General features: G+C 42.5%; 1 pseudogene; it reads right to left on the reverse strand.

The window, feature by feature from the left end:
- Positions 1–11,582: 11,582 nt before the first annotated feature.
- On the reverse strand, positions 11,583–11,700 carry LOC126337242 (5S ribosomal RNA; annotated as a pseudogene).
- Positions 11,701–22,246: the final 10,546 nt, after the last annotated feature.

Below are 22,246 nucleotides of genomic sequence, written 5' to 3' on the forward strand. Positions count from 1 at the left end.
GGGGACGGCCTTGCTCGTCCTCCGCCTGCATGTCTCACGCTCCACGCACACGGCAGGTTAACGACCGAAGGCTGCAAGTGCGCGAGATGCCTTGCGTAATTAAATACGCGGTGGGCTGTGAGACAGAAATTACAAGAGCCCTGGGAAAGTGTCTTCCCGGGAGTTCGTTCCTCTTTCCCCTTTCAGCCGGCTGCCGGGTTAACAGTCGTCCGGTGGGAATGCCGTGAAAATAGTCACTCATTTTCTCTCTGGATTTCTCTCCTAGTCGACGTCTATTACGGGAGGCAGTAACAGCGGAGCAGCGGAAGATATGGCCAGTGGGGAGCTGCTAACCATCGTGTAGGCAAATGAACTGAAGCATGTCTACACAGCGCGTGTTCCTGCGTAAATGGTAGAACTGCCAAAAACTGTAACCCAGCCCCTCCATAAAACCACTTTTCTGGAATTTTTGCTATGCCGATTTATCACTTGTATAATTTCGTTAGTAGGTTTAACAAAAGTGAAGCATTATAGAAAAATGGACTTTGAAGGAGTATAGTGATAAAAAGTATTGCGAACAAAAAGTTACAAATGAATCATTATAGTAAATAGATTGCAAATTGTATAAAGTTGAAAGTCAACCAATATGCATATCTTATTCATTATAGCTGCTACAGCAAAATGGTTATAGTAAAATGTATAATAAAGAACAGAGTTTGTCTCTCAGAACTTCATTATACAGTATAAGGGGTGATTAAAAAATTAACGTTTGAAGGCACTGATGCAGCGTATGTGCAAATTAGCGCGAGTCGGATGTCGATGTATAAAAACCGACATGTAACTAAAGGATGAGTGTGCATTCGTTCCTTCCGACGTGACTGCGGTAAATGAAGAACCTGAACTATGGCGAAGCTACTACCAGATGCATCCAAATAGGACCAACGTGCTGTTATTCTTTTCTTGGCTGCCGAAGCACGAACACCGGTAAACATCCATCGGACAATGGGGCAGCATGTCTGTAGAAAACCACGGTTTTAGAATGTTGCGACTAATTCCGCTCTGGTAGCAATTAGACGCAAGGCGCCAGTCGATATCGGAGGTCAGTCAGAAGTTACGCCAATTCAAATGGAAAACAGTCGAGCACCCACGTTACCAACATATTTTCAAATGCTTGTAGCACAGAAACGGTACGTTTCCGCACAAGCGTCCCAGTTCAAACTATTACCTACTGACTCCCTTCTACAAGTGCTAGAAGTTTGTAACGGGAATATCCCAACACCCTCTACATACATACATTTACAGGCACCGACGCCTACAAATTTGACGCTCTGTGCCGTCGCTGAACGACCGTTTTGGCACCTATACAACGAGTTATTTGGCTTTGAAATGACTGATACAGTTGCGGCATATCTTCCTGAGCGGTGTCGTGTCAAATTATGTCCAACTGGTGCGTTGGATCGTCAAACTCCCGAGCTGGATTGAGGGCTCTGCCCATAATGCAAATGTTCTCAATTGGGGAGAGATCCGACGACCTTGCTGCAAGAGGTAGGTTATGGCATGAACGAAGATAAGCAGTAGAAACTCGCGCCATGTATGGGCGAGCATTATTTTGCTGAAATGTGAGCCCAGGATGGCTTGCTATGAAGGGCAACAAAACGGGGCTTAGAATATGGTCTATGTAGCGCTGTGCTGTACGGATAATGTGGATGACAAAAGGGATCTTGCTATGAAAAGAACTGGCGACCCCGAAAATAATCCTGGATGACGTTCCTTTTGGCGGGTGACAGTCAGGTTTGTATACCACTACTGTCTGGGGCGTCTCCAGACTCGTCTTAGCTGGTCACTGAGGCTCAGTTTGAAGTGGACCACTGAAGACAATTCTACTCCAGTCAATAATACTGCAGGAAGATGTGTCTGACGACGTCCTGGACAGCGGTGGGATACCAGCCTGACTGTCGCTCAACATACGACCCAACAACCAGGAGTGTGGTCTGGAATGCCATTTCCTTCCTTAGCAGTACATGTTTGGTTGTCATTCGCGGCACCCTTGCAGCACAGCGGTACCTCGATGATATTCTATGTCCCGTTTTATTGTCCTTCATGGCAAGTCATCGTGGGCTTACCTTTCAGCAAGATATTGCCTGCCTGCACCAGGTGAAGAAAGGTTCGTTTGGCACTGTTGGCCGGGAGGCTTCAACCGGGAAAATTCGGCCGTCGGGTTGCAAGTCTTATTTCATGTGTTGCCGCACTGGGCAACTTGCGTGTCGGTGATGGTGACAACAATCGAACCCGGGCCCGTTGCATGGAACTCCAACAAGTTATCACTCAGGTAAGCGCGCGGACAGAGGGTGAAAGTTTCTAATGCTTGTCTTCGTGCTTGCCAAACCCTACGTTGGACAGCAATGTTGCTGGATCTCTTCGCAACTGAAGCATTGTGGATAAGGGCCCTCCAACGTGTCACGTGATCAGAATGTGGCACGATATTCCCCAGGAGAACATACAACAACACTGCCAGTCAATCCCCAGCCGAATAACTGCTTGCATAAGGACCAGAGGTGGACCACCGCGTTATCCACGAGCTCAGTTTCGTAAGCTCTTTCTCCTGGCTAAATTTTCCAATGTTTCTGTAATAGTACTCATTGGTCTAGTGGCTAGCGTTTTTACCTCTGGATCACGTGGTCCCGGGTTTGATTCCCGGCCGGGTTGGGGATTTTCTCTGCCTGGGGAATGGGTGTTAGTGTTGTCCCATCATTTCATCATCAGCGTCCGTGACAGTGGCTCGAATGGACTGTGTAAAGAATTGGACTGTGTACAAATTGGGACTTAGTACGGGCGCTGATGACATCGCAGTTGCGCGCTCCACAAACCAAATATCATCATTTGTTTGTTTGTTCATGTACATAAAGCCTTTCTATTTCCATCCCATTCGGGTAAAGCCTTTGTTGTCCGCCGTTTTTTTTTTTTTTTATCTTGCAGTGTATTACAATAAGGTTCTGTGTCTATGGTTCGGGGCGGTGTGACTCACGGTGCGTTATTATCCTGACTATATACGTCCAGTATTTGAGAATGAGAGCATTTAGTGACTCCCAACAAAATACAGGAATTTTCAAGCCTTGCTGACATCCCCCGCAAAATGATGAAAGGAAAACGCTTATCGCTTACTACATTTTCGCTGTTCAGACTGTAGAACTACAGAATCAGGCATTTTCATTTGTTATTCACAACGCATACTGCACACGGTATCTAAATATACCGTTGAATGTAGCTGCAACATTATATCACCGTACCACACATGGTTCGTGAGCCAGGACGTTTCACACATGGGATATCGATTTTTGAAGAATCAGGGGTTTGCTGTTTTCAAAGAAACGGCGTTTCCTGTTCTACATTTGCCTCCCTATCACTCCGGCGTAATACGTACAGCTAGACTTAGATCATAATTTTAAAAAACAAATTTCAGTAAGAAAAGGCAACAATATTGTGAAATATGAGCTTCAAACAGCTTATCAAAGTTCAGATAACTTAGCTTAATGGATCAAAGTAATGAATTCGACGTCTGTCGATAGGTGAACACCGCGTCATTTTGGATGCACAAATGAAACGAGTGACGGCTCTGCGTGACAAATCCTCAGTGAGCGGGGTTACGCCAACCACAAAACCAAACGACGACGTACGCAGGAAGACAACACACACCGTAAACAGCTAGTTCCATCACATATACGCTACTTATGTCAGACGTTGTCTGCAATGAAATACTCATCAACATGGTATTGAGGACAGCTTTTTAGAACATCTGAATTCAGTTTCCTCTAGCGTCAGACACGACCCGTAAATCTTCCCCTTACTGTATACTGACGGTCAACAGTGGGCAGCAGGCAGAAACAATAGGCTCTGCCGACTGGTTTCAGGCACCCTACCACGAATTCTCTCGTGTGCCAACTTGCTTAAATCAGAGTTGCACTTACATCTACCGATTGATTCTGCAGAAAACCATCTTATTTCCTACATAGCCACTCCTCCCAATTTTCGCCATCCAACCTCAGAACGACATCTCTAATGTTCCTAATCTCTAATCAGGGTTTTCCACAGACCATGATTCAAACCGATACAACGTTGTGCTCCAAATACTCATTTTCAGCAATTTCTTGCTCAAATTAATGCCTACTAGTAGACTGTCTTTGGCCAGAAATTCCATCTTCGTCAATGCTAGTCCGCTTTTTTATGTCTTCCTTGCTTCTCCCGTCATGATTTATTTTGCTTCCAATGAGCAGAATACCCTCAGGCCTTCTGTTTCGTGGTCCCCATCTTTGTTATTAAGTAACCTCATTTCGACTACTCTACATTGCCGCCCCTGGTGACTGAGTTGTCAACGCGACGGAACGCCATACCTAACGGGCCGGGTTCGATTCCCGGATGGTTCGGAGATTATCTCTGGCCAGGGACTGGATGTTGTGTTGTCCTTATCATCTCCATTTCATCCCTATCGACACGCAATTCGCTGAAGTGGCATCAACTCGAAAGACTTGCGCCAGGTGAACGATCTACCCGACGGGAGGCCCTAGTCACATGGCATTTCCATTTACACTGCATTACTGTCCTATTTATTTGCTTCACTGTCAAACACTAGAGTGAGTTCATTATACTGCTCGTTCCACTAAATATATCCTGTAGTTCTTCCTCATTTTCGCTGTGCAAAGTAATGTTGTCAGCGGATCTTATCACTGACATCCTTTCCTCCTAGTCTTAAATCCCTTCCCTGAACCTCTCTTTTACATCCGTGATTACGTCTTTTACGTATAGACTGAACACTACAGTAATAAGTTCGTGGTGATCCATTCTTATTTTCCCTGTTGGTTCTTGTACAAATTTTATATTACCCGTGTTTCCCTGTGGTTTACATCTTCCTAAAGTGCTGGTCATCTTGCTCCATTTTACACTGACAAACGTTTTTTCGAAGGAGAAAAATCCTATAATAATAATTTCTTGTGGCTAACTCGCCGAATGTAAGTCTTTCTAGTGACTGTCACTTTAGCGACTTGCATGTCACTGACCTAACCTAGCTTATCCAATCGGGGAAAGGGAAACTGCAGTTGAACGCGGAATCCGAGGCAAGTCCCCCTTTTGGCGGCACTTCACGTCATGGACAGGTGAAGGCTAGGTTAAAAGCATACTGAAAAAGTCAGTGGTCCGTCTAGGATACGTTCCCGTGACCCCTCGGTTTCCACGCACGTACTCTACCAGTAAACAACAGTACAGCAGAATTGTCTCTCTGGTTGCTTTTCCTTTCCTAAATCCAAACTGATCTTGCTCTAACAGCTCCTTGAATTCCTTTCACATGGAGTTAGTTATTCGTCGGAGCTCAGATGGAGGTTTATGGATTATCCTTCTTCCCATGTATGCAAATCTATAAGATTGAATGCAAATCGAATCGCTTCACATGTGATCTTGATCCACTGTCACCCTTCTAGCTGTCTGAAGGCCGAGCATCACTTTTACCGATCACATATGTAGACGCTTTGAAAGGGAAGTAATCAGTGTGGCTAACCACATATTTGTCTCAGGTCTCTCAACTAACCAACTAACTGTTGATTTAAGTTTCACTAGACGGTACGAGAATCATAGTGTAGGAATTTTGTCACGTGTTTAGTACACGAGGTGATATTTCAGGCATTTGTGGTGTTGTTCGTGGAAATCTCATGCACTTTTCTCTGTTCTTTATACAGCTGATTTTGGTTGTAAATCTTTATATTTATGTGTCGACCGTCCGTAAATCTACATGAAATGTTAATTTTTATTCGAACATAATTTTCTGCATTTCATAGACGGATTTCTGTGTGATTAGCGGCACTAACCCCCCGCCTTCTTCTCCATCCAGCATGTCTCCCCAAAAAGGAACAACAGATGAAGAATGTTACTGAATATTATTTAATGAAATTCCTTCTAGCGACAACAGCGTTGATAGGGTTGAAAATGATGACCATGAACCGGCATTCACTTTCGTCGAGAGGTGTAAAAGAGTCTCTTGACTTCAAAAATAGTTTCAATGGATGCTGCGTCATCCTCTATACGCAAAAATAATTTAGCATCCCAGATCCAGGCACACTAACCATACGTAGACGAGAGTATTCGCCACGAAAGCAGTAAACACAGGCCTATTCACTCATCATCTAGAAGACTTGCAGTTTGCAGTTCAAGGAAAACCCTAGTCCGAAATGTGTGGATGTGTTCAGAGTACAAAGTACCTTTCTGCCCGAGAGCAGACAACTGTTTCAAGAGATACCACGAAAATTAAAAGAAAGTTATACCAAAACTGTAACACCAGCTGTCTAAATTGTGTAGTGGGATGGGCAGATGGTTATCTGCGATGACCACATTTAATGCTAATATTTTGTTAATAAAAATTTGTTAACCACAATGAGCAATATTTTGTTGTTGTTAGGGTGCATTTTCACAAAATACTTTAGAAAACGTATTACAATAATAAAACTAAATTATTACAAGTGTATCAAGTTTGGAATATATACATTTTTGTTCATACACCTCTGGGACAAATTTTTTATGGCGTTTAACTGCCCCTACAAAAGCGCCCGTAGCGCGCAACTATTTCTCCATCTTGAGCTGTGTGGTTACTCTGTAACAAGTTTCATCAAAGCTACTACTAAGCAACGGCGGACGAGTCGCTAATTACATACATATTTTTGCGTTCCACTGGCGGCAAAGATATCTGTTCTGCACTGCTTCACGCAAAACGACGTGCAGAAATGTTTTATAGTATAGAAGGAGTAGGAGTATATGTAGAACCAGCTAGATCTACATCGAAAGCGACCTCCACTAATTGAACCCGCTTGGTAACACACTAAAATTGCGACGTCAGATCTTATACACGAAATTTTGTGGCAGAACGCAGCTAAACAGTCCTGGCGATATTTCCGTCACGCTCCCGTTACTCAGCGTTGATTGAAAAGACTTCAGTTCCAGCTTCAGGCCATTTATTGCCTGTTTACATCGCTCGTCTTCACTCGCTCTGTCAACATCTCTTTCCGCGTTTGACTTTAATGTAATTAAATTCATTGACCGCACCCATGGAGCCATTCTCTACATATATTCATTCCATATTCCTGTGTTCTCATCTATTTCTGCTCACCAACTGTATGAATTTATTATTTATTTTACTTTTCCCATTAGGGGAGAGAGGGGCTTGTTGTAACAGTTTTCATGAAAACTAATATATCTTGAGATCCATTGATGAAATTGCTACTAAATAAAGATGGATGGATGCTGTAACTCTTCCTCCACCAAATCAAGTAAAAATAACACCATAACTGTCGCTCATTATTTTACAATAAATTATTTGCTAGAAGAAGTACGGTGTTACAACTTACCTCGTGCCTGGGGCAAGTTGTAACGTCTACCGGGGCATGTAGTAACGACAAAAAAAAAGCAACAATAATACCTCTAATAGGTTTCAATACCTCTAATAATTTATTCCTTGTTTATCGTTAACAAAATTGACATCTTTGTAGAGTAGGTATTATGCAATTCTTATCAAAAATCAACTTAAATACACTTTTTAAATACCTACAAATTAAGTAATTAAACAGTTTTATTTAGTTAAACACTACTCATAATCATCATGGCACTTTTCAATCACTGCAAGCAATTAAATATCTGGGATATGGTTCGTAATTATCTCTTTTTAATATCTATCTAACAAAGTGTTCCACTTATATACGAATTACCATTTGGTGGGTTTCATTATAATTTAATTCAGTCTTCATCTGAGCTACAATTAATACAAATAAAAGAAATAGTGTCTCCTGTAACACATCTTACATGTGCCGCATATTACAAATGCAACGCTCGACCCAATCTTTTTTATTTGAATCTGTGTAAGCGTCACCACATACCAGACAATACCACTCTTCTGATTCAGATTCTGAATCTGAACATAAAAAATATATATCTATTTTTTGCTCTGTCCACTCCGGTTTTATGTTTTGTTGTTTTACCTTTGCCTTTCCCCTCCCCATTTCGTTTACTTTTTCCTTTAATTTTGTCATCTTTTTGCAGTTTTTTCTTCATCTTTTCCTCATATTCCTTTTGTAAAGCTTCTATTTCAGGAGTGTCCGTAAATGCTGTAGATTTTCTCTTGCGTCTGCTATTTGTATTACTTTTTCTTGCCGGCGCCTTTGGTAGAGGTCTAATCTTCGATGGCGAAAAAGGTTTCTGTAGACTGGAGCAACTCGGAGTTGGTTCATTCGCAGTTTCAATTTGGCTTATAATTTCCGTGGTGCTGATATCTAATTCAGGGGCAGAATCTAATAGTTCTGGATTTTCAAGATATGATAAATTTTCTGGGACATTTACGTCATCTGGCTCTTGTGTAGGATCTGGACCAACAGTAATATAAGATGGCGCAAAGTTGAAGTCTTGGAAAATATCAGCATTCAAAGGCCGCACAACAGAAGCTTTAAATCCACTCATAATATAGCAGGATTTAAGGCAACCGTTAACGACTCTTTCACAATAACAGGTTGTTGTGCATCCATGCTGTCTGTGCCCTACTTACGTAATTTTTAAAAGGGCCGTACACTCCTACGTCTAAAAGTTGCAAATTGTGGGAACACTGCGGGGTAAACGATTTCTTTGGCTTCTTCAACAACTCCAATATTCACCTGTGAGCTATGGTTATCAAGTAGCAACAGAACTGGCTCTTTCTTAGTGAGTTTGGCGTGTTTGATAAAATAACCCATAAAAATTTTAAAGTCTTTTTCGGTCATCCATACAGAGGAATTACCAGCTCCAATGCAATCTGGAGGTCCATCACGAACAAACATTTCAGAATATTTGAGCCTGGGAAAAACGAACATCGGTGGGATAAAATTACCCGCAGCGTTAGAGGCACAAGCAAGTGTTACAAGAGTTCCCCTCTCAGCCGATGTGATAGCTCCAATTTGCTTTTGGCCACGATCAGCTACTATTTTCTTAGATTTTAGAACCGTTGTGACCTCTGTTTCATCAATGTTCCATATTCGAGAAGCACTAAGCTGATATTTTTGGAGAAGTCGTTGATATATTGCAAAGAATGAACTAACGTTAGTCTTATTGAACGACGTCGCTCGACTTAAAGACGTCGCTTCTGGTGTCCTTAAAGATAACTGTGGATTTCTGCACATAAAATTTTGGAACCAGTCAGTACCAGCCATGTTATTTTGATGCCAAAAAGGAGGAATGTTTTCAACATTAAGCTGCACACCGAATTGGTAAGCTAGTTTCCTTACTTCTATGGGAAGTAGTCCAAAATATATTTCGGCGCACTTGAGTAGGCAGGAAGCCGTCTTACCCTCTTCTTCTGCAGTAAATACTTGTCTAGACTTAACATAACGATCTCTTAAACATTCATTATTCTTCTTTTATCTTTATGTATCTATAAAGAGAGACGTGATATAATCCGAAAGTCAGACTAGCTTTCCGAATACTGCATTTTTTTTCTACAACTTCAGCTGCCGCTGACTCGTACACTTCTTGGCTTTGTGTTGCCCGCTCTGACTTTCTTTTATACACCCTGATTCTAGAAGAATGGAAAAAAATAAGTAGGTATCTACATCATAACGTGGCGCACCTTATAACACGTTACAACAAACCCCGGGATTTTGTTACAACTAACCCCATGGTGTAAGTATGATTTTTAACATTTATCGAGATAACTATTTAAACAATTGAGTAATATGGAAAACTGTTACACACAATCAGAGATAGATACATTTGAATGTAGATAAGATATAGATAGTTTGCAATTAGTTGATAATAATAACGCGAACCAAAATGCTACGACAGTACAATCTTATATTACCTAGCAAAAGTGAAGCGCGTGCACACTTCCGCTCACTGCTCCGGCCGGCGGGACACTGGCTACGGCAACATGATGCGGCGCGGTTTATAGGTCAAATCGAGTCAAAGAAATACGCTAATAAAGTTTAAAATCCCTGTGAAAAGAGCCTGTTACTACTTAACGCTGTTACAACAAGCCCCTCGCTCCTCTACATGCTTTCGTATCTCTTAAAATAATTAATTTTTATACTTTGAAAATATCTTTCTTTTTTCTTATCTAACACGCCGTACAACAATCGTCAGAGAGAAGCCATCAAGTAAATATTTGTTTGGGTTTCTTTCCGTACAGGGTGCCACATATCATGCTCAACCTGTCCACTTGATTTTATGTTGTTGTACGTAGAACTAATTACATACAGGAGAAAAGGTTCACACGATACAGTGTAATCGATTCGTAATACACGTTGTAAGCAGAAAACAAATCAGGATAGAAGAGTAGAAAAACGTATTGTAATAACTGTAGGCGTGCAAGTCTGCTTGTTACTTCTTACAGATTGTACGAGATAGGTCATAGCACTAGAGTAAGAAAGTAGCAGAACTCATACTTTCAGAAGAAATTCGTTTTAGAAACGACTGTTTCACCAGTATCCGTTTTATGCTAGCTTGTTGAAAAGCAAAAGTCTTGAAAAAAAAAACATTCAGCTTTGATGGAGCTTAGCATAGTGTTTCCTATTGTTATATGATGTAAGCAATGGAATATAATGAAATACGAAGGGCATCCACCAAACTGTAGTTTACCACGAAACTCTAGTTTGAGGTTATCCATTACACACTACTTTAGTAATTAAAAGTGCTTATGGAAACGTTGGAACTTACAGTGATGTGAATGTGTGTGCCCCAGAAGCAGTAATATTCCTTTAAGTTGTAACAGCTTTTCAGTTTTTACCTGAAAAAAAAAAAGAAACCGATGATTCAGCAACATCCGTGATTATGTATACAGTATACAGTCCAATCATTAAATACTGATATGTTACACATACATATATGCACAATGTAACTCAGAAGGCTGGTTGAGGTTATTCTTTTCAGTTGCAGCTGAGATTGTACGACTTTGGTCTTAGAACCGTACACCCAATAAAAGAAAATGATAGCTGCACGCGGTACTAAATCATTTAAAGAGTTCATCGCAGCTACGAACCCAGTTTCCTCCTAGTGCCAGCAGTTGTGGTACTAGTATTGCTAGCATTAACGTTATTACTTACTCAGGAATGTTATTCATATTGTCTTCATATACATCATATCTGTTTCGGTTGTATTACTCGTAATGCTATTTCATTTCAATTATTGCCATTTCTTAAGTAACTTACTTGATGTGTGAAATCCATGTCCGATGTAAGAAACGGGCTGAAGGCCTTGATCTGATAAGGTTAAATGCATAAATACATAAAATATCATTCTCTTCAACTGTAGTACTCTTAATACAGGAAAAATACAAACTATAATTCTTACACATCTGCTGCCGAGGATGATAACTATACAGACATACATGTATTACAAAAATAAACTCCGCCCGAACAGGCCTTGCAAGGCCCAACGGGACCGACCGGCCGCCGTGTCATCCTCAACCACAGGCTTTACTGGATGCGCATATGGAGGGGCACGTGGTCAGCCCACCGCTCTCCCGGCCGTATGTCAATATACGAGATCGGAGCCGCTACTTCTCAGTCAAGTAGCTCCTCAGTTTGCCTCACAAGGGCTGAATGCACCCCCCTTGCCAACAGCGATCGGCAGACCGGATGGTCACCCATCCAACTGCTAGCCCAGCCCGGCAGCGCTTAACGTCGGTGATCTCACGGGAACCGGTGTTTCCACTGCGGCAAGGCCGTTGGCATACATGTATCACAAATCTTCTGATATTACACGGGTCATGCATTTTCCTCTAACCACGTTCCACGACTTTCCTAAATCTATTGCTGTAAATGACTGGTTGATTCCTTTGAAAACGACTCGTCTAATTTCCATTACCGTCCTTGTGCGATAAGTGTTTCTAAGCCATCACTGACGCTATATTCTAACACTACATATTCAAGAGAAAGATTGAGTGGATAACGCGTTAGTCCACCTCTGGTTCTTATGCAAGCAGTTATTCAGCTTGGCATTGATTAACTGAGTTGTTGGATGTACTCTTGACGGTTATCGTGCCAAATTCTGTCCAGTTGGTATGTTAGATCGTCAAAATCCCAAGCTGATTGGAGGGCCCTGCCCATAATGCTACAACCGTTCGCAGTTGGGGAGACAACTGGCGAACCTACTGGCCAAGATACAGCTGGGAGAGCTTGAAGTCAAATGGAACTCTCGTTGTGTGCGGGTGGGCATTATCTTGCTGAAATGTAAGCCCTGCACGGCTTACCATGAAGTGCAACAAGTATGGCGTAGAATATCATCGACGCGCCGTTGTGCTGTAAGAGTACTGCTAATGACAACCAGAGGGGCCCTGCAATGAAAAGAAACGACACCACACACTACCTTAGTTGTCTCGCCAGATGTCGAGCAATAGACAATTTGGTATCCCACCCCTGTCTGGGGCGCCTGCAGACACCTATTCGTAGTGGAATCTCATTGACTGGAGTAGACTTGTCTTCAGTGATGAGTCCCGCTTCGAACTGAGCTCCGATGACCAGTGAACATATGTCTGGAGACGACCGGACAGTGTTGGGGTACCAACTTGACCGCCCCGCCACAAGGACTGAGACCCAGGAATAACTGTCTGTGGTGCCATTTCTTTTCATAGCTGGTCCGCTTTGGTTGTTATCCGCAGCACCCTTACAGCGCAGAGGTACGTCGACGGTTTTATGTCCCGTTTTGCTGTCCTTCATGGCAAGCCATCCTGGGCGTACATTCCAGCAAACAATGCTCGCCCACATAGGGTAAGAGATTCCATTGCTTGTCTTCATGCATGCCAAACCCTACCTTGGCCAGCATCCAGTTCGGGATACTGAGGATCTAAAGTGGCACTCTGACAGAATTTGCCACAATAAGCCTGAGGAGGACACCTAAAAACTCTATCGGTCAATACCAATTGCGTTAGTCCAGAGATGGACCAATGAGTAAATGGTTTGCTCAATTTCGTGATGCTCATTCTCTTGAATGAATGATCCAAGTTTTCTGAAACTGCGATAATTTGGGTGTTTGTACATGTAAATCAAACCTACTAAATTCCGCCTCATTCGAATATTTCCTTCACGATTGTATGTTTTAGGTGACGTTCAGTGATTAGTCCGCGTTCGATGTCTGTTAGCTCTCCTCACTGGCTCGTTCTACTATTACTACTTCTTTACTCACAACACTGCACTCGCGGCCTCCTTTTATTCTGGCGGGTCTCGTCTCTACATCTAGTGATCAATCCAGCATTACGGAGCGATGTCCAGATACTTTTTCCAAAGCTGTTTCACAGAGGAAGACTGCACTGTAGTGCCTTCTCTGGATTGTCGCACAGATAACAAAATGGTAGATATCGAAATAGATGACAGAGGGATAGAAAAACAAATAAAATCTTTCAAAAAAGGAAAGACCGCTGGACCTGATGGGATACCAGTTCGATTTTACACAGAGTACGCGAAGGAACTTGGCCCCCTTCTTGCAGCGGTGTACCGTAGGTCTCTAGACGAGCTTAGCGTTCCAAAAGATTGGAAAAGGGCTCAGGTCATCCCCGTTTTCAAGAAGGGACGTGGAACAGATGTGCATAACTTTAGACCTATATCTCTAAAGTCGATCAGTTGTAGAATTTTGGAACACGTATTATGTTCGAGTATAATGACTTTTCTGGAGACTAGAAATCTACTCTGTAGGAATCATCATGGGCTTCGAGAAAAACGATCGTGTTAAACCCAGCTCGCGCTATTCGTCCACGAGACTCAGAGAGCCATAGACATTCGTTCCCAGGTAGATGCCGTGTTTCTTGACTTCCGCAAGGCGTTTGATACAGGTCCCCACAGTTGTTTAATGAACAAAGTTAGAGTATATGGACTATCAGACCAATTGTGTGATTGGATTGAAGCGTTCCTAGATAACAGAACGCAACATGTCATTCTCAATGGAGAGAGTGATTTCAGGTGTGTCGCAGGGGAGTGTTGTGGGACCGTTGCTATTCACAATATATATAAATGACCTTGTGGATAACATCGGAAATTCACTGAAGCTTTTTGCGGATGATGCTGTAGTATATCAAGAGGTTGTAACAATGGAAAATTGGACTGAAATGCAGGAGGATCTGCAACGAATTGACGCACGGTGCAGGGAATGGCAATTGAATCTCAATGCAGACACGTGTAATGTGCTGCGAATACATAGAAAGAAAGATCCCTTATCATTTAGCTACAATATAGCAGGTCAGCAACTGGAAGCAGTTAATTCCATAAATTATCTGGGAGTAGGCGTTAGAAGCGATTTAAAATGAAGTGATCATATAAAGTTGATCGTTTGTAAAGCAGATGCCAGACTGAGATTCATTGGAAGAATCCTAAGGAAATGCAATCCGAAAACAAAGGAAGTAGGTTACAGTACACTTGTTCGCCCACTGCTTGAATACTGCTCACCAGTGTGGGATCCGTACCAGGTAGGGTTGATAGAAGAGATAGAGAAGACCTAACGGAGTGCAGCGCGCATCGTTACAGGATCATTGAGTAATCGTGAAAGCGTTACAGAAATGATAAACTCCAGTGGAAGACTCTGCAGGAGAGACGCTCAGTAGCTCGGTAGGGGCTTTTGTTGAAGTTTCGAGAGCAGTATATTGCTCCCTCCTACGTATATCTCGCGAAGAAACCATGAGGGTAAAATCAGACAGATTATAGCCCAAACAGAGGCATACCGACAATCTATCTTTCCACGAACAATGCGAGAATGGAATATAAGGGAGAGCCGATAGAGGTACTCAAAGTACTCTTCGCCACACACCGTCAGGTGGCTTGCGGAGTATGGATGTAGATGTAGATTTACTGTACTTCCTGCTATGTAATCGCGTTTGTCACCACGAGCATACCAGCGGAGGAGAAATGTCGGGTAGCAGATACGTCCTTCCCCCATCGACCCTTCTAGGGAAGAAAAAAAAACCTTCACAAACTAAATTTGCAGTCTGCCCCGTCAACTGACAGAATTATCGTCTCAGTCTGGAGAAAGCCAGAACACGTAACGGACGTTGGCAGTTCGATCAACAAAATCACAAAATCTCGAAAGTACATGTTGGCCCACGGAAAAGAGCACACTTCCAGTTTGTCTCCTCGATAAGACGTAGATATGCTTGCGCCATTTACCGCATCTTATTGCACCACATAACAAGCCATCGAATTCAGTGTGGACAGAATCCCAGTGTGGGGGCGTATTTAGGCAGTGTACGTGTTCTATCGTGCTCGAGCGTTGCGGTCGTTTAACGCACAGTGCACTGTGGAAGATACAGCCATTTCCGTGTTCCAGGCAGAAGTACAATATTCACATGGATAAAGCAAAGGAATGAACAATGGAATGCTATATGTTCTGTAGCTAGTGTGAAGCATAAGGAATGTGAAATAATGGTTCGAACGCCGGAAAATTTCCGTCTAGTTCGTGCAGTTCTGCAACTAAGCCCACAGTGACCTGTCTGTCACCGTTACAGTACGTAACAAATCCCTCGCACGTCTTTGCAGAGGGTTGTGAAACAGGAATTAAAGTTCCATTCTTATAAGCTGCAATTGGCTAAACAGTTATAGGAGCAATTTCTCCACAAAATTACCGGGCAGAATTGACTAGGATGACGTACTTCTCACAAAACTTGTGATGTTTGGCGAGGCAAACTTTTATCAGAACGGATTTTTCCATAAACAAAAATTTTGATATCAGTCAGACATATAGTCACAGCTCATTCATGAAAAGGCCCAGGGTAATCCAACGGCTGTCGTCTGGTGTTCTAATGTACAGCGCGTTGAAACGGTCGGGCCATATTCTTTTGAAGAGAACAAAGGCCGGCCGGTGAATGTCAATTCCGAGCGGCCATGACTAACAATTTCTTCACTCCACAGCTGCAGATACATCGCTGTTTAAATGCGATATGGTTTCAGCAAGATAACGCTTCATCCCCTAGGGCCCACAATTCAGCGATTACACTGATGTATCACTCTACATCGATTACTCGCACGACTCGATGACATCCGATGGCCGATGAGATCGCCTGATATTCCAACTCTGCCTTTTACTGTGGCGTCTTCTCAAGAACGAATTGATTTCAGCAACATAATACACTGACGAGCTGAAAGCCGCAGTCAGGGATGAGAGAAAGGTTAAACCTCAAGAAGAGTTTGTTAACGTTATGAGAAGCTTCCGCGAACGTGTTCAGAACAGCATCGTCAATGGTGGAAGCCATTTTCGTGGTGTAATCTGTAAAAAATAATCGAGTGTTTGGCTCCTCAGTAATGGCAATGAGTGTGGAACAGTTATTTATAAGTCATATCGCTGTTAATATACGCTAAACTTCTTCATAACCCAATGAAAATATACTGCTCAATGTGTGCCACCCTGAGAACAAACATGAGTTTCAACCGCCCTCCGCCCCCCTCCCCCTCTCACGCATCTTCCCTGCCGCCCCCCCCCCCCCCTCGCTTCACCACTTCACGCCGGTACCTTCCCTTTAGCTCAGATTCATGTTATGTTTGTCAGCATTAGCGAAAAAACGTCAGTTTCAGATAAACCGGAGCCGATAAGCAAAACAATAAAGTCAACCAAGGCTTACAAGAGGTTGGATGGGAGGTCTGTTTTCTGCCTCACGTAAGCAATAGAGTATCTTGCACGAAATTAAAGCTTATAAAAATTGGTTACCGGCGGTAAAATGACAGTGAAATTCAGTCGAAATTTAAAATTTTCTTAGACGATGCCCTTGTCTATTGACGAGAATATGAGTTGAGAGAGATACACTGTCAGACACTGGAAGCGTGGTATCGCCCAAATATCGTGGCGTCACACCAAAGTCGACATAGCACATGGATACCACTGACATTAACGATCTCTCGCTGCAATCCACAACTACGAATGGGAGAAATTGAAAAAGGCACATTATCTCTCTCTCAGCACACGGGCGCGCTCGCACAGAGGTCAAGACAGAGCCGAAATGGTAACAGTTTTGCCCCAATTGATGACCTCAGATGAAGCAGTCAACATCATCATCACTATCATTATCGTCATTATCATCACCATCATCATTATCATCACCATCTAGTGGGGATAAAAAGTTATTCAGGTCTCAGATGGACATGTAATTTTGTGAATGTTGAACATTGTACTTCAAGAGAAGATTTTGTTGCTGTATGCATCAAAGAATGCTTTAATAGTCAATGACAGTCGTTTATATTTAAAGCGCTCTTCGGGCAAAGAATTGTATCAAGTCAAGAAAAGGTTTTTATCAGACATGTAATAAAGTGAACTGATATTTCATACATTGTAGATCCAATAAACCATCTCCCAGAACAGGCAAAGAACCCACAGTTATGGTTGGACAGTTGTTGTTCCGTCTGGTCATAACAGAAAGTGTGCAATTTCAAACACGCTACGCAGATTCTAAAATGTTTGTAAAGTTTTTATTGTTTTTTATATAATAGGGAATTACGATGTCTCTAATTAATAACGAAAACTGGCATGGGTGAAAGCATATTACAATAGAACCTAAAACGCTACAGTAAACGTGTTCCTGTGTCGTGGACCGTATGAAAGGAGCGTCCCCCCCCCCCCCCCTTTTCCCCTGTTTGTCTGCCACAGCAGACGTAGGCCACAAATCTGTGACCGTTCCATTTCTGTGATTAACAACGCCCGGACTGCGATTGCTTTTAATGGAATTAGGAAGCTGTTACCACTATTGTTCTTATCGTGACTGACTGCAGAGAAGGACAATGTGGTTCCTGGTTACAAAAACTTGTTGGAGCGCCAACAGTCGAGTCCATTAACGCCCAACTATTGTCAAACAACAAGTTGTACCTAGTTAAATAGGCAGAATGCACTTTGGGTGCTAAAGCGTTGGCAACCAGTATGCAAAAATCAACATCGCATGTGTCCCAATGAGTTGCAGTGGGTCGATTACGGCTCATATTACATTAGGTGATGAGAAATTTCTCTACGAAATTCGGTGATGGATGCTGCAGATTCGAGCAAGATAAAACACTTCTGTTCTGGGTTTCTAGATGTACAGTTATTTACGAAATATTCGGTATTTCAACCCCGTGTTCGGTGTTTGGTACCGAAGTGTGAGTGGTTCAGTATTATTAGAATTTCATTCATATTTCTCATTCATTGGCTGGAAAAATTCAAGTCAATAAACATTTTGCCGCGCGAGTGGCTGCGCGGTTCAAGGCACCAGGTCACGGACTGCGCGGCCACTCCCGCCGGAGATTCGAGTCCTCGCTCGGGCGTGGATGTGTATGTTGTTCTTTGCATAAGTTAGTTTAAGTAGTGTGTAAGTCTAGGGACCGATGACCTCAGCAGTTTGGTCCCTTAGGAATTCACACACATTTTTAACATTTTTGAATAAACATTTTGCGTGCTCTTGTGAGCTTTCACGTAATGCATCCGTGACGTTTGTTGATCGTTGTCGATCCATTTCTTTGTCTACATTCGGCTGCCGCCAGCCACACCTGCCAGCCTGCGCCGCACACCAATTAATCAGTTGAATCTCAGAGTTGAACTCAGTTAGGGTTTTGATTTGATTGTGTGCAGCGTTTCGTACGTGTATCTAACATAAAAACGTGTACAAGCATCAAAAGGGGAGGGTATTGAAGAAGACACTTACAAAGGTAGTTTATACGAAGAGATCCTTATACAAAAAAAAAGCAAACTTTGGATCAATTACAATGTAAAGCTTTTACACCCACAAACTCGTTTTTATGGAAAACGTTTGTAAGGGGAGAAAAAACGCCTAACATACAAAACTATCAAAAGGATAACACCGGTTCACGCAGCACTGCCTATTTGGAACGAGTCGTCAGTCACGTTAATTATTTACGGTCTGGCGCTAGAAACAAACTGAGTGCGCATACGGTGAAAGCAGAATTATGTGTTCTTTGTAATTTGAAATTTACAGCATGCAACAACTTTTACCGAAATATTAAAGGTAACAAAAATTTGCTGAAATCAGTAACTAGCAATAATAAATAAAATTCTTTATGTTTAACCAAAAAATGGCTCTGAACATTATGGGACTTAACATCGGAGGTCATCAGTTCCCTAGAGTTATAACTACTTAAACGTAACTACATCACACACATTCATGCCCGAGACAGGATTCGAACCTGCGACCATAGCAGCAGCGCGGTTCCGGACTGAAGCGCCTAGAACCGCTCGCCCACAGCGTCCGGCTTATGTTTACCAAGTATTTTATTGTGTTCCCTCTCAGCTCTCGCCTCAGCAAATCCTTTCGCCAGGCAATATTCCGTAATTCTGTCAATTTAATCTGGTAACTCCAGTCCTAAAACACATATTTCCGAAAATTTTCAGTTTTCGACTCGTTAATGAAAATACATTTTATTAAGTTAACAATTTTAGACAACATAGTTTGCGAGCGACCAAATGGTGTAAATTGCCCTGAAGATGACCCCTTCGCGGGTTGAAACTGGTTGGCGGCATAATGAATAATGCGTTTGTGACTGTAATTTTGAATAATTGATTATTAAGTGCCGGCCGGTGTGGCCGTGCGGTTCTAGGCGCTTCAGTCTGGAACCGCGCGACCGCTACGGTCGCAGATTCGAATCCTGCCTCAAGCATGGCTGGGTGTGATGTCCTTAGGTTGGTTAGGTTTAAGTAGTTCTAAGTTCTAGGGGACTGATGACCTCAGAAGTTAAGGTCCGTAGTGCTCAGAGCCATTTGAACCATTTTTTACCTTTACATTATCCTCTTCCGTACGGTTTTATGCTTCTCGTATCATATTCGTCTCCTGCGCCAACCTCTTTATCTCAGAGTAGCACCGGCACTCAGACTCCAAATTTATTTGTTGGATACTTTCCAGTCTCTGTCTTCCATAACAGTTTTTGATCTCGACATCTACCTTCAGCACAAAAAAGTTATTCTCTGATGTTATTCCCTTTTAAAGTTCCAAAACGTAGTCGCTCCGATTCTCTTCTATTTTAGTTTTCCCGCAGTCCATGACTCACGTCCACGGAATGCCCTGCTCCAGACGTACAGTCTCAGTTCGTCAAATCAAGGATTATGTTTGGTACCCGCAGAGATTTTTGATAAGATTTGGAATCTTTTTTGTGTTACATTGTTTAGTGTACCATACGTTATTTTACTTCCAAACTACTATAGTTCCGTGGCTTGGTGAACTACATGGTCGCTATTTTTTTATGCTAACTTCATTACAGATCTCCTACCTGCTCTCCTTCTCGACGTTTCTAACGACCATGACGACAATCTTTCATTATTTTTTTTTGTCGTCTGTCTTCTGACTAGTACGATGCGGGCTGACACAACAGCCTCTTCTGTGTCAACCTGTTGATTCAGTGCAGCACTTGTAACCCATAACCTGAATTATTTGTTGGATCTGTTCCAGTCCCTGTCTTCTCCCATAAAGTTATTACCCTCTGCACTTCCCGCTAATTTCATGGGAGCTCGCCCCTGATGTTTTAACACATAACCTACCGTCCTGTCTCTTCTTCTTATCAATGTTCTCCACAGGTTCCTTCCTCGCCCATTCGGCGGAGGCCTTCCTCAGTTATTGTCTTTCTACCCTTGTTCCTTATCTTTTTGACTACCTGATGTAAACATACGAAATCCCCTTGTTATGAAAAATACTCTGTGGTAGAGTCAACTGTGAGACAGGTCCACCCTTTAGGTGTGGATTAACTGTGCAGAAAACATCGAACTAACACTTTAGAAGATTGCGGCCCTAGAAGTGGAGTATTCACAAGATGTCAATCAAAAACACTGATCATGGCGAAAGATTTGCTAACTACAAATTGAAAGTGTGATTTGAGAAATACATTTTTATCAGTTTTAATAAATTGTTGTCTCTCATTGATGTATTCATGATAGTTAGGAAGTGCTGTAATCCAGGGCCACGAGTAGGAGAGCATTTCCCACGCTGGCTGGCTAGGTGACGAAGCGACCATATGTCGCGCGTAGTGGGGTGGGGCTCGGCGCTGGACCGTAGCAACAAGTGTCAGCCTGGGAAACATACATGACGGGAAGTACCGCCATCTTGGCTCCAAAGTCTCCGATTTTGTTTCTTTATACTTAATAATTAAAGTAATTTATGCCAACATGAATAATAGGAGGAGCCTTTGGATGTTGAAAACTATTTGTCATAATTTTGCCTCGTTAAAATTCAGACTCGTTCATTAACAAATGCATATCTTAGTAAGTACGAACTTGATCGGAAATCTACGAACTGTGACGAAACTAGTAAGAGATACGGACTGCGCGCCAAAGTCGGCAGTCTTGTTCGATGGTAGCCATGCTCTCGGTTACGAGTAGTTTGTGACATGAGTGTTTCATTATTGATCTAATAGGAATAAAAGTGATATTACGGCATTCTGAATGTTAATTTCGAGTAAACAGATACCCCAAAGTTGATCGACATCAATTTCAGATAATTAGCTTCCACCGACCAAGACATCCAATGCGCCAATGAAGAATCTGCATGGGACGAGAGCTGCACAGCGCACAGGTAGGAGGAAATCCGACGACACGACCCACCAAGGCGGATCAAGGAAGATCCGACTTACACTCGCAAATTCCGGGTGAAAATGCTGACCAATTATGCTGTACTTATCATATACCACCCCCTACGGACTCACGGCTAAGCTGAGTAATAACAGTATCAGTTCAGAAGCGAGGGGATCTTGAAAAAGTCCGAATTTATTACAAAAGATTAAGTGGACGAAACTATAAAAGGACAGCATGAAATTACACGATGCACAGTAAAACAATGATTTCGATATAATGGACGTAAATCAAGGAATGTTTTACAAAGTTATTTAGTGGGAAATAGGTATTTGCTGTAAATCATTTCCTTTTCCTAATGAATTCGCAGTAATCTGTCTACACAGTAGTAACAATGCCTGTGTGGCTTGAAAGAGAAACTGAAGTAAACCATACAACTTTGAACATACTGCCGAATACGGGAAACCTAAACCGCAACTGATGTCGAGTCCCTGAGTTACGTTCTTCGCAACGCATCGTTGCTGCAGGAAACTGTTCGCACACTCGTTGATGTCCCGTGAGCAGGTTGTTGCTGGCGTGGCTAGCTGCAACCACATGTGCCCCTGCAAGTGTTCTGCTGTGAACTCGAACATTGGAATTCATCAAACTCCACTGCACTGGAGAGCTGCTTTCAAAGTCGGCCATTCCGGTTGAGAGTGAAGCCAAAACCTCTACTGTCTCACACTGCATCAGAAACTCAAGTCTGCCATTTTTAGAAGTTAGAACGAAG

This window comes from Schistocerca gregaria, chromosome 2 (genome assembly GCF_023897955.1).
Source record: "Schistocerca gregaria isolate iqSchGreg1 chromosome 2, iqSchGreg1.2, whole genome shotgun sequence".
In the NCBI taxonomy this organism is placed as follows: Eukaryota; Metazoa; Arthropoda; class Insecta; order Orthoptera; family Acrididae; genus Schistocerca; species Schistocerca gregaria.